Source organism: Rhinoraja longicauda, chromosome 5, assembly GCF_053455715.1.
Source record: "Rhinoraja longicauda isolate Sanriku21f chromosome 5, sRhiLon1.1, whole genome shotgun sequence".
Classification (NCBI taxonomy): domain Eukaryota; kingdom Metazoa; phylum Chordata; class Chondrichthyes; order Rajiformes; family Arhynchobatidae; genus Rhinoraja; species Rhinoraja longicauda.
Window position 1 is genome coordinate 57413740 of NC_135957.1, and position 11950 is coordinate 57425689.

At 41.7% G+C, this 11950-nt stretch overlaps 1 long non-coding RNA gene across 1 annotated transcript in view; it reads left to right on the forward strand.

Annotated features, from left to right (window-relative positions):
- LOC144594019 (uncharacterized) overlaps nucleotides 1–10978 on the forward strand; it is a 35294-nt gene extending 24316 nt beyond the window's left edge. Inside the window, exons 2-3 of the long non-coding RNA XR_013547319.1 lie at nucleotides 5554–5695; nucleotides 10368–10978. This is a non-coding gene — a long non-coding RNA (uncharacterized LOC144594019). The remainder of the gene's footprint in view (nucleotides 1–5553; nucleotides 5696–10367) is intronic.
- The last annotated feature ends 972 nt before the right edge of the window (nucleotides 10979–11950 follow it).

Consider the following 11950-nt stretch of genomic DNA (forward strand, 5'->3'; position numbering starts at 1 on the left):
AAAGCTTTTTACTGTACCTCGGTATACGTGACAATAATAAACTAAACAAACATCTGTAAAACCATGAGTAACTCAGCGGGTCAGGCAGCATCACTGGAGAAAAGGAATAGGTCATGTTTTGGGTTGAGACATTTCATCGGACTGCCTTCGAATCTGAAGAAGGATCTCGACCCGAAATGTCACCTTTTCCTTTTCTCCAGAGATGCTGACTGACCTGACCCGCTGAGTTACTCCAGCACTTTGTGTCTATCTTCAGTGTAAACCAGTATCTGTAGTTCCTTCCTACGCATCTGTAAAACCTCATCAGCTCAGCCATGATCTTATTAATTGGTGCCAAAGGGCATGTTCCTTAACTTAACCCATATGGCCGTGTTGGAGCCATTTTGTGTTTATTAGCTATCTTAGCATATTATTATATTACTTTGTATCCTGCTGCATTATTTTTGGACACCAGGGGGTTGTCGTGAGGTAATACTAGTCTTACGTATATGGACTGGGAGGAGCCATGGGAGGAGTCAGATTATGAGTATAATTTGCTCAGCATTGACGTAATACTTCAGTGTGACACCAGGAGCTGCTAAGATAATAGGGTCTTAGTAGCCATACAAGCCAAGCCTACTAAACATTGGGTTTAGTAAGTCTGTAACAGGATACGAAGGAGTGACGGTGAGATACTAAGTTCTTACCAGATAGATAGACGACAGTCAAACAAATAAGTTAACGACAGGAGATATACTAATCTGTTCGTATTTTGCTTCAATAAATGACTAACTAACTGCAACGTCGTGAAGATCTTTCTGTTGTTATTATTTGCGTCAAGAACCATCGTTCCCCTCCTTCGTCAATGGTAAGCTTAAGGACTTTATTGGGAAGACTAAAGTTGCCATTACAGGCCACATGTAAAACAAAGATTTTACACCAACCATTGTACTATACCACCCACTGATTATAATGTTTCAAGATGAAATCCTGGCAAATATGAACCACTTCCCATATTTCAGAAACCACCTCTCAGCAAAGGCAGATATTGACGATGAAATCCATTATCACCTTCAGCATGTCAGCACAGCCTTTGGCTCTCTAAGGAAATGGTTTTTTAAAGATTAAGACCGAAAACACAACTCCTTCAGGCAGGCCACATCATTCACATGCCAACATCAGATTCTCGATCTAATCACTCTATTCAAAGCTCTGTCACAGGAAGATATTAACAGGTGGACAGAGAAAAAGATGTAAAGATTTTCTCACACTCCTTGAAAAATACAACTGCCTCACTGACTCCTGGGAATCACTAGCCCATGATTCACTCATAGTGGAGAAGATATGTTGAGAACCTTGAGTCTATTTGTCAGGATCTCACAGAAACCTGTAATAAATGGTGGCAGGAGTGTACCGCCTCATGACTACCCCACTACCTGACCCCAACAGGCATGTCCTGTATTACCTTCTACACTTTGCATCAGTAATAATTCCACACAGGATGAAACCTTCTGACCCTACAGTATCTACAGTAGGTATGTAGGTTGATTGACTGGGTAAATGTAAAAAAAAAAAAATTGTCCCTAGTGGGTGTAGGATAGTGTTAATGTACGGGGATCACTGGGCGGCACGGACTTGGTGGGCCGAAAAGGCCTGTTTCCGGCTGTATATAAACATAGCACAAAAAGTAAGGAAATTTGTGTTTGGTAGATTATTTCTTTGTTGTAACAATGCTTCTTGGCAATAAATCTTATACCGTTGGGAAGCCTGTTTATTTCCCTTTTAAATGGTGCCACATTTGTAAGGAACATGCATTTGTGGGATGAGCAGGAGAGCTGAGTATATGGGTTGCGCCCATGAAAAATTTGCCAAATCTTCTCTGCCAATGCCAAACAGCTTATTCTGCCATTGACTCTTGTTCGGTGTTGTTTGGTGGATTGGATGATTGAGGTCTGAAGAAACAAGACATATTGGCAATTTAACAATTTATTCATTTAATAAACAGGAGCCACAGTAGCGTGTGGAAGAACCATACACAGCCATAACAGCCTGGCACCTCCTCCTCATGCTGGTCACCAGCCTGGTCACACACTGTTGTGGGATGGCATCCCATTCTTGTCAGCACCTGGGGGTACCAGAAGCTCAAAACAAGAGTCAATAGCAACAGCAGAATAAGCTGTTTGGCATTGGCAGAGAAGATTTGGCAAATTTTTCATGGGCGCAACCCATATACTCAGCTCTGCTGCTCATCCCACAAATGCATGTTCCTTAGAAATGTGGCACCATTTAAAAGGGAAATAAACAGGCTTTCCAACGGTATAAGATTTATTGCCAAGAAGCATTGTTACAACAAAGAAATAATCTACCAAACACAAATTTCCTTACTTTTTGTGCTATGTTTATATGATATGATATGATATGATATCTACTACTAAACCTGCTAGTTTTTTTTTTAATTGCTCCCAAGCTCTCTTGCTTATTGCTCCCAATTTGTAAGTATGCCTTCTTGTAATGAAATTTGTAGTTTTAATGCAGATGAGGCATTAACATGCAAAAGTTGCAGATTCTGCATTCAACTGCTATACGTTTTATCATTATGATTATTGATAACCTTAGCTACTATTATGAATGACCCACAGAGTTTTTGGTTTTCTGACGTTTTTGTCACCAAATTTTTGAGTCACTCTCTATTTCACACTCAATATCAGTGCAAACATTATTCTTGTGTGTCATCAATCTTATCTTTAGAAAGAGTTCATTGGAGTAATGAAAAGGAGTACGTTGACTTCAGATATCTAATAAAGTTCATTTGTAAAATAAAACATTTTGGTACTAGCTGAGGTTATTTTTATTATATTAGTTTGGTGGTAAACATCTTCTTTCACCTTTTGGAAGATTATGTTTGGATTTTCGGGACATAGTAGCATAGCTAATAGAGCTGCTACCTCAGCCCAGAGATTTGGTTTGAATCCTGACCTTAGTTACTTTAGTAGCTCTCTGTGAGGAGTTTGCATGTTCTCGCTGTGACCCCAAGCACTTCCTCTCATATCACAAAGACATGTGAGTTGGTAAGTTAATTGGGCCCTGTAAATTGCCACAAGTGTGTAGGTCCAACATGTAGCTATGGACTTGTTTTCTAATTATGCATTTTTACATTAAATTCTGGTTTTGTTTTGCACAGACTTTCTCTTGACACTGTATTGTCAAATTCATGTGCAATTTATGTATAATTTATGTTTTTTTATTGTGTTGCCAGAGTTTCAATGGGTGTCATGCATTGCAAGCAAGCTTCTCGTTATATCTGTACCTCATCACACTTTGGGCATATGACAATATACTCAACTTGACTTAATTGTTTCATTTATCCTTCAAGTGGATTTGGACGATTTGGTGGAGACAAAGCTGGTTGCCTTGATTGCTTACTGTAGATAGCTTAGGTCTCAGGAGACAGGGATCACTGTTGTCTGGTAGCATTAAGGTCATAATTACACTCAGTCAATTCTGTTGGGTAGGTCATCATATGTGTGTGCCTGACATCTAATTCCCAAAGCAGACCCACTGTTGCGAGTTTTGTCACAGGAAGAGATCAGCAGACGAACAGAGCAAATGCTTTAAGGATATTTTCAAAGCCTCTGTGAAAAAATGAAACATTCACAACGACGCCTGGAAATCCTTGACCAAAAATCATTCAGAGAGGACACAAAGTGCCGGAATAACTCAATGGGTCAGGCAGCATCTCTGAAGAACATTGGATAAGTGACTTTTTAGGTCAAGACCATTTTTCAAGCTGATTGTGGGGAGGTGGGGAGGAGGGGGAGAAGAAGAAAGGTGGAAAAGGATAGAGACTGTGCAAAAAGTGTAAGGTAATAGGTGGACATAGACGAGTGTTTTCTTTCATAGGAAAATGGTTGAATCGAAGGCCAGAGCTGAGAGCAGAAGGTATAAAGCAGGTTTGAAGAGTTGCAGATTGTGAAGCCAGAGGGAGGAATACAGGAGAGGAGGGGGGGGGGGGGGGATAGCAGGGAGACCAGCGGGGCCACAGGGGAGGGCTTTATGTTCTTTTGTACATAAACCAGAACCTGCAATCCTTTGTTTCCTCATTCATGGAGTAGGAATATTTGGAGTAGCACTGATAACCTCAAATGCATGCTTGAGGGGAACGCAGAAGCCAAGCATAAATGTCGGAAAGAGTGCATTACTTCACGAAATACATGTCCTGCTATTCATTCAAAAACCTCTGCCCCATCTGTGGAAAGTTGTTCACACATTTTCCTCATTAGATTTTTTTAGATTTAGATTTAGAGATACAGCGCAGAAACAGGCCCTTCGGCGATCCCCGCACATTAACACTATCCTACACCCACTAGGGACAATTTTCTTTTTTACATTTGCCCAGCCAATTAACCTGCAAACCTGTACGTCTTTGGAGTGTGAGAGGAAACCGAAGGTCTCGGAGAAAACCCACGCAGGTCACGGGGAGAACGTACAAACTCCGTACAGTACAGCACCCGTAGTCAGAATCGAACCTGAGTCTCCGGCGCTGCATTCGCTGTAAGGCAGCAACTCTACCGCTGCGCCACCGTTCCGCCACCGCTGCGCCACCGTTTAGCCACCTCACAACCTATACTGCTTGAATGGAAACAAATTTCTTGAAGCCAAGGGACAGTCTTAGAACGATAAGAACACCAATGACTTTCCGATCCAAAAGTGCATGTCTGCACTGAGAAAGTGCACTACCTAATCCACCCCTCCACCCCCCCCCCCCCCTCCCCCCCCCCCCCCACCCCCCCTCCCCACCCCCACTCTCTCAGCTCCTTTGGTGCATTATGAATCATCTAGTGAAGCATTCTTATCATGTATATCTCGATTGTTTCCTATTGAATCTGGATGAGGAGGGATGTTGTGAGCCTGATGGAGACGGAAGTTAGTGGATGAAAGTAAATGACTTGAAATAAGGTTGGGAACATTATAATAGAGAGCCATTGGAAAGGACATCCCTGCCAGAATTTTAATGTGCAATTTACCTTCACTTGCCCTCCTTCTTCCATGCCATCTTCATCACCTTCAACCTTCTCATTATATAGCCCTGTGTAGTGGCCTGGCGGAGGCCAGAGAAAAGGCAAGACGCCAGGCAGTGTTTAGTAAGATTCTTTTATTAGGCTGTGAGCTCCTGCCCACAGCGTAGTTCTCCTAGGGATAAGATACGCCTTCCCTTGGTCTGGCTTTTAACCCCTTTCGCCTGTCCGTCACGTAACGAGGGGGCTGACCCAAGGAGTGGCCTGATCCGCCACACCTGTCTCTTTATCTCCTGTAACTCTTCCTCAGTTTATCATTGTGAACCTCTTCATCTGCTTGCCTGTTATTTTCATTTCTGTGGATCTGCAGGTTAGAAAGCTAAAAGGGAGTAAACATTATCTGTTCAGCACAACAAAGATTGAGCATGGGTTGTTGTTTCATCATGCTTGACTGTATCAGTATCTAGTTAACACTCTGAAACAAACACAATGTCTCCAAGCTTATAATTTCCCAATGTATAAGGAAAATGTCTTCTCATTTCTTTGTTTTTCTTCTTAGGGAGAATAAGCATTTCACAGTTGGACACACTCGTCTAGTATATTGGATCGACTGACATCGACATGGACTAGACATAGAGGCATTGTGTGTAGGCTTGATTCTGAGGAAACTAATAACTTTTGCCCAAGTGTCATCAGCAAATGTAAATGATGTGAGGGTATTCTTTGTAAAAGTGGAGGAAGATATTTTAAGGTTGTGTGCGTGCATGTCTGCATGCATGTGTGCGTGCTTGTGTGTGCACAAAACTGCATGCGTCAGTGGAAAATGAGTGGTGATAGATTTTCCTTTCTTTCTGCACCACAGGGGAAATGCCACCACTGACCATGCTTGTAGCTGAAAAATAGTCACCGTGTCACGTTCTGAATTAGTGCCTTCAGGAAAGAAGAAACAAAACCTGACCTGTACTATAATGGTATTTGCTAGTGTTGTCAATCATTCCAGAAACCTTTGCCTCTTGGACTATTGTTCTATTTTGCAGGAATATAAATTTTGTTTCAAATAAAGAGACAGTGCTAAGTTTCTGTCCCCTGTGAATCATGAGCATCTAAACACAAGTGCACATTCAGAATCATTTAATATGATATCGCCAGGCAAACATAAAGAACAATAAAGAAGCTGTAACTTCACTCGCATCCCATTAATTCAAAGCATTGAATTAAGCATTTTGAAAAGAAGGCAACAGGCTGAAATAGTAAATTTAACTTGTCTTTCTTTAAACCAAATAAGGTTCAGGTTTCTTAAGAAAACAAAGGTCTATGCCTATCAGCGGCTGGATAATCTGCAAATATTTGACAAAAACATCATGCTTACACAACCAATGTCACATCCGACAATCACACTGAACACCTTTATATATTTTTTTCCTTTTAATTCTGTCTGTGGCAAATTCTGTATAAACTTGTTCATTCAGTAATTTTGTTCACGACCTTACATGATTATGATTCAACTTCATTTTAAAGCCAATTCACAACAGGCCCAGAAAAGCGAGGTTCGTTAATCTAATTCATTATCAACCTAGATCTCTCTGTAAATTAGATTTCCTATGAATTTATCATTGTTGCACTGGAATCAAAAGTGAAGAATAGAAGAACACACGAAATAGAAGCAGGAGGAGGATACTTCATCCTTCGTGTCTGCTGCATCATTCAGTAAGATCATGGGTGTTCCTTTATCCCAGCACCACTTCCATGTGCTTAGACTTTGTCCATTTTGGACTGCACCTTAGTAGAGACAATCTCACTGTTCTGTCCAATCTTCCTCTCTCCACAACTTAAATCATGTTTGTTGTTTTGTTTCAGATCTGTTGCAGCGTCATTGACCTGAAATGTTGACTTTGTTTCTCTATCCATGGGTTTGCCACCTGACCCTCAGAGTGTTTCCAGCATTTACTTTGGTATTTCCAATTTCCTGCAGCTGCAGTCTTTTTGTTCCATTTTCTATTCTCCAGTGGCTTTTTGGCAAAATACATGTAACCATTCAAATACGTTTCCGTCCAAGCTTTACTCTTGTCTTTCTTTAGCCTAATGAACATACCGAATTTGCCAAAGTTAGGTGATTAAAGAAAACTCATTTGAAAGCCTAAATTGTACGTAAGAACATTCAAACATTATGAATGAAAAAACAGACCTTTTCGACAATAGACAATCGACAATAGACAATAGGTGCAGGAGGAGGCCATTCGGCCTTTTGAGCCAGCACCACGATTCAATTTGATTATGGCTGATCATTCTCAATCAGTACCCCGTTCCTGCCTTCTCCCCATACCAGGGCTGTCTTTACAGCATTATGGGCCCCGGGCAAAGCAGTGTACTGGGGCCCATCCCCAGTCCCACTCTGCCTCCTCCCACCCCCACTCTCTCCTCCTCCCACCCTCCCCGTCGCCCCCACCGTTACTCTCCCCCACCCCCCTTTCCCTACCAGCCCCCCCCTGTCGTGCCGGCGAAAAGCACTTACCAAAAAGCACTTAGCGATGGACTTAGGGTGCTACATTGTTGCAAAAAGCACTTACAGATCGCTGTGAGAAGCACTTAGGGATGGAAAAGCAAAGCACTTAGGGAGCTAATTGTTGCGAAACAGATCGCTGTGAGAAGCACTTAGGGATGGAAAATGTTGCGAAAAAAACACTTAGGGACCGAAAATGTTGCGAAAAAAGCACTTATTGAACCTACATTTTTAAAGTAGTATTTATTTATTGCAAGTCACTTAACATACACAGATCAGCATGGGGCCCCTATGCTCGTGGGGCCCCGGGCAAGTGCCCATCAGGCCCATGCGTTAAGACGGCCCTGCCCCATACCCCCTGACTCTGCTATCCTTAAGAGATCTATCTAGCTCTCTCTTGAATGCATTCAGAGAACTGGCCTCCACTGCCTTCTGAGGCAGAGAATTCCAAAGATTTACAACTCTCTGACTGATAAAGTTTTTCCTCATCTCCATTCTAAATGGCCTACTTCTTATTCTTAAACTTTGGCCCTTCACACCTGCCCTGTCATTCAATAAGATCATAGCATATTGTTTCCAGGACCATCTCCATATAAAGCAAAAAACATTTTAAAATTGCTCGAAACACTCTGAAGGTCTGGTAACATTGGTGGAAAAAGGAACAGAGTTAACATTGTAGGCCAACAGAATGGGAACCTCAGGATCATCCATGGACAAACAAAGTTGTTTCACAAAACAGCCCTGCAGTCTGCATTGGTTCCTCCAGTGTAGAGACCACATTGTGAGCACTGGATGCACACACTTGGTTTCAAGTGGACCACTGCTTCACCTGTTTGGGTCCCGAGATATTTGGAACCAAAGACATGAAAGGTGTTGAATATCCCATGGTTGCATTGGAAGGCAATGTGAGATGGCGAGTGAGTGATGGAACAATGGAACATTAACCTCTAAAGAAAATAGTCCATGCGGAATGGTGTAGGCATAGACAATAGACAATAGACAATAGGTGCGGGAGGAGGCCATTCGGCCCTTCGAGCCAGCACCGCCATTCAATGTGATCATGGCTGATCATTCTCAATCAGTACCCCGTTCCTGCCTTCTCCCCATACCCCCTGACTCAGCTATCCTTAAGAGCTCTATCCAGCTCTCTCTTGAATGCACTCAGAGAATTGGCCTCCACTGCCTTCTGAGACAGAGAATTCCACAGAATCACAACTCTCTGACTGAAAACGTTTTTCCTCATCTCAGTTCTAAATGGCCTACCCCTTATTCTTAAACTGTGGCCCCTTGTTCTGGACTCCCCCAACATTGGGAACATGTTTCCTGCCTCTAACGTGTCCAACCCCTTAATAATCTTATACGTTTCGATAAGATCTCCTCTCATCCTTCTAAATTCCAGTGTATACAAGCCTAGTCGCTCCAGTCTTTCAACATATGATAGTCCCGCCATTCCGGGAATTAATCTAGTAAACCTACGCTGCACGCCCTCAATAGCAAGAATATCCTTCCTCAAATTTGGAGACCAAAACTGCACACAGTACTCCAGGTGCGGTCTCACTAGGGCCCTGTACAACGTAGGAAGTAGATGGGATGTGATCGAGGACTCAGTATACAATAGTAGAGAGACAGCCATTGTCTAGGAAAAAGGAATCTACGCTTCTCTTTTTCTGAGGACAGTTTTTGTTTCAGTCCTACTCAGCCGTCTTCCATCAACACTTTTTCCAATACATCACTAGCAATGTTAAAGCAGCTTCGTGCACTCATTCAGAATACAAAAAGTTCAATACATTGTCTGATAATTTCCACATTGCAGAAAGTTTCACACAAACTTTTCTGGATCTCTCTCAAAGGATAGGTTAGTGACAAATATCTGTTTCAAGCCTATTGACACTCAAAGATATCTCAACTATGTTTCATCCCACCCCACAAGTCTATGTAACAACTCCATTCTATTCTCTCGGTTCCTTCATTTCTGCTATTACTGATCCAACAATAAGACTTTTCATACGAGTTTCTGAAATGCCTTGTGCCTGAACTATGGCTTCCTCTGCACCATAGTCGATAGAGCCCTTTGTCAATCTATTTATCGCACTGATGCAGTTAGAATCCACTGCCAGACTCCGAAAATGTGTTATTGGGCTGAGCCTGTGCTGTAAAGTCTGCACAAAACATTTTAACCAAATAACAGTAGACGAGCAAGTAACCTTGAAAATTCATGCTGCAGACACGGGGTGTGTCAATGAAATTGCCTGTTACAAATTCAGGCCAGCTGATCCCACTGAATATTTTAAATCTGATTGAATGATATGTGCCATGAAGCCATGAAGCATCCCTCTGCTTGAGTTCCTGGAGGGAAAGGCCTGCTCAGAGAAGCAATTTGTAAAATTTGCCTTTAGGTCTCTTTGGTTTCCTGCCACACTCCAAAGGCGCACAGGTTTGTAGGTTAATTGGCTTGTTATAAATGTAAATTGTCACTAGTGTGTGTAGGATAGTGTTAATGTGCGGGGATCGCTGGGAGGAGCGGACTCGGTGGGCTGAACAGCCTGTTTCCGCGCTGTATCTCTAAACTAAACTAAACATGTGGCAATAGAGTTGAAGCAATTGCAAGGGAATTCCCCTGGCATATCCTATATGGATCCCTCTGTCCAAGGCACATGTCCTTCGACTGCCCTCAAATACTGGAATGAAAATAGCAAGGGCTGAAGACCACACAAGAAATGCCCAGCGAGGATTTTATCAGCTGCAGCTTGCTACCCTGCCCCCAATCCTGCTATTCATCAGGCTGTAGAAAAAATGTTAGCAGTTTTCAAAGCCTGAATTGTATGCGTCTTATCAATCAATATTTCTTTCTGAGCAACATTCCTTCCTTTCAGAACGTGCTCTTTTCCACGCTCATCAAAATTTTCAATAAATGTAACATCAAGAGGAACCTTGATTTGTCTTTATTGCACACTGGGTGCTGAGGAACACATGGCTTCACCATAAGAGAACGAAGAAGCAAATAACAGACTGATATCAGAAGCACAGTACGCAGCTGCACAAGAGAAGTAATGCTTCACAGCATTTCAGCATCCATCTCTGCCTATTCCACATCTTACCAACCTGATCCTGAATTTCACATGAGCAGGAAGGAACTGCAGATGCTGGTTTAAACCGAAGATAGACACAAAATGCTGGAGTAACTCAGCAGGACAGGCAGCATCTCTGGAGAGATGGAATGGGTATATAATGTTGCAGATATGCATATCCATAAATCTTGTGTTATAACCATAAACCCATTTTATTAATATACATTTAGAATTTGGCATTCAATTTTTCTCCTTTATTTTTAATACATAAAATGGCCATAAAATGCTTGATGAGGATTGAATTGCTTATTTATAGTTACTTGCATCTTGGATTAAGCTTCTTTGACTAAAAGATTTCATTGTCCAGATGGTTGTATCTTCCACAATTTATACACCTATCTCTTTTTTAAATAAACCTCTTTAAATACGATATGTTTTCATTTCTTTAATTTGAAAATACTCCATTATTGAAGACTACTTGAAAGCAGATTGATCTTGTAGTCAATGAATTGTATATTTTTTAACTTTCATTTTGTAACGCAACCAAAAATATTCATATTACTTGCTTCATTGCTCATCATAATTCCCTTTTGAATTTCATTATTTCTTTTCTAATTTCCAGCTATGCAATCTTCCACTGGCTTTTATCTTCAAGCCTCTCTGCCTTTACTCTTGGGTCTGTAAATTACTAAAACAATACCAGGGAGTGAGCATTGTGTCCTCAGCAGTGGAGCCCACATATCTCTGAAGGTCTCTGCTTCATTAAGTCATTGGCACCACAATACAATACTCATCTTAAGTTATGACAACCTAGTATAATGGCAATCTCTCAAGATTAGACTCCGAGAAAGGTGCTAAAGCTGTATAAAGCTGCTCTATTTCAGAAGACCTTGCCGCCAGCAAATCACATACTTTATACACTTGCCCTCCCAATAACCCAGAGGAAGCCAAGCTGAGCTGTATATCACTTTGCTCATTCAGCTAAGTAGTCAAAGCCAAAACTCAGGGATTTGCAGTAACAACTGTTTTATCCGTGACTATACATTCATTGGTTCTACAGATGTTGCCATCATCGTACCACAAATCAATGTCTCATGAGAGTTCACTCGCGGAAAAAAGGATCAGGCAAACACAAGAAACTGCAAATGCTGGAGTCTTGAGTGAAAAAAAAAGTGCTGGAGGAACTCAGCAGCATCTGTAGAAGGAATAGACTGATGGAAATTCAGGTTGGGCCCTTCTTTCGACTGACTGGAGTAAGGGGGAGAATGCCGACTGTGAAGCCTCATCAGTGCTGGTTAATTGAAAGGAATATCGTGATTATTTGAATGTAGCAAGTCCAATGGCGACAAAGCATAACTTTTCAATGAAGATGTGAAACAGGCATCACA